Below are 1796 nucleotides of genomic sequence, written 5' to 3'. Positions count from 1 at the left end.
GATCATTTTAGGATCATTTTTAGGATCCCTTTCCCATTTAGGATCATTTTAGGATCATTTTTAGGCTCCTGACCCATTTAGGATCATTTTAGGATCAGTTTTAGGGTCGTTTTTAGGCTCCTGACCCTTTTAGGATCATTTTTTGGATCCCTTTCCCCATTTAGGATCATTTTTAGGTTCGTTTTTAGGGTCCTGACCCTTTAAGGATCATTTTAGGGTCATTTTTACGCACCTGCCCCATTTAGGATCATTTTAGGGTCGTTTTTAGGATCCATTCCCCATTTAGGATCATTTTTAGGATCCCTCTCCCTTTTAGGATCATTTTTAGGATCCCTTTCCCCTTTTAGGATCATTTTAGGATCATTTTTAGGATCCCTTTCCCTTTTAGGATCATTTGGGGATCATTTTTAGGATCCATTCCCCTTTTTAGGATCATTTTTAGGTTCGTTTTTAGGATCCCTTTCCCTTTTAGGATCATTTTTAAGCTCCTGACCCTTTTAGGATCAGTTTTAGGGTCATTTTTATGCTCTTGACCCTTTTTCCCTCCCCAGACCGGGTTCTCCTGGTTCACCCGGTGACGGAGCCGAGCGCCCGCGGGGTCAACGTTTACCTGCCCGGCGAGGGAGAGGTCAGTGGGGTTTTTGTGGGGTTTTTGTGGGGTTTTTATGGGATTTTGGGGTTTTTATGGGGTTTTTATGGGATTGGGGACCCCGCTGACCTCAAATTTCCCCCCCAGGTTTGGTACGAAGACGAGAGCCACGAGCGGCACCGGGGACCCCAAACGCTCTACGTCCCCGTGGGCATCGGCACGGTGGGTCTGGACCCCAAAAAAACCCTACAGAATATCCTAAAACCCTACAGAATATCCTAAAACCCCCAAAAATGTCCTAAAACCATCCTGGATCCCATAAAACACCATAGAAAACCCCTAAAATCATCCTGGAAACCCCAAAAATCCCTCAAACCTTCCGTGTTCTCTGTGGGCATCGGCACGGTGGGTCAGGACCCCAAAAAAACCCTACAAAATATCCTAAAATCATCCTGGATCCCATAAAATCATCCTGGAAAACCCCAAAAATCCCCCAAACGCTCTATGTCCCCGTGGGCATTGGAACGGTGGGTCTGGACCCCAAAAAAACCCTACAAAATATCCTAAAACCCCACAAAATACCCTAAAATCATCCTGGAAACCCCAAAAATTCCCCCTGAAAATCCCAAAAATCCCCCAAACCCTCTGTGTTCCTATAGGCATCGGCACGGTGGGTCCAGACCCCAAAAAAACCCTACAGAATATCCTAAAACCCAAAAAAATATCCTAAAATCATCCTGGATCCCATAAAATCATCCTGGAAAACCCAAAAATCCCCACAAAATATCCTAAAATCATCCTGGGTATTTTCTAGTTTTTTTGAGATTTTTTGGGGGGTATTTTTATGGGGTTTTTTGGGGTTTTTTCCCGTTGTTTTTGGGATATTTTCGTGGGGTTTTTTTTGCAATATTTTTCTGGGTTTTTTTGGGATATTTTCCCGTTGTTTTTTTTCTGTATTTTCTCCTTGTTTTAGGGACATTTTCCTGCTCTTTTTGGTTTTTTTTTTCCCATTGCTTTTTGGATATTTTGGTGGGTTTTTTTGCGATATTTTCGTGGGGTTTTTTTACAATATTCTCCTGTGGTTTTTGAGATATTTTCCTGCTCTTTTTGGGAATATTTCCCCGTTGTTTTTGGGGTTCTGACCCCCGTTTTCCCCGCAGATCCCGGTGTTCCAGCGGGGTGGGACGGTGATCCCGCGCCAGGATCG

The 1796-nt window shown here is 43.7% G+C and overlaps 1 long non-coding RNA gene across 1 annotated transcript; it reads left to right on the top strand.

The window, feature by feature from the left end:
* The first annotated feature begins 528 nt into the window (after positions 1-528).
* Positions 529-1796, top strand: LOC130587705 (uncharacterized). The gene is made up of 3 exons (XR_008966839.1): positions 529-628; positions 737-811; positions 1750-1796. It is a non-coding gene; the product is annotated as an uncharacterized LOC130587705 (long non-coding RNA).

The sequence above is a fragment of the Malurus melanocephalus genome, unplaced genomic scaffold, assembly GCF_030028575.1.
Source record: "Malurus melanocephalus ecotype Western Australia unplaced genomic scaffold, MMel_1.1 scaffold_2292, whole genome shotgun sequence".
Classification (NCBI taxonomy): Eukaryota; Metazoa; Chordata; class Aves; order Passeriformes; family Maluridae; genus Malurus; species Malurus melanocephalus.
This window is presented reverse-complemented; position numbering and strand designations above follow the sequence as displayed.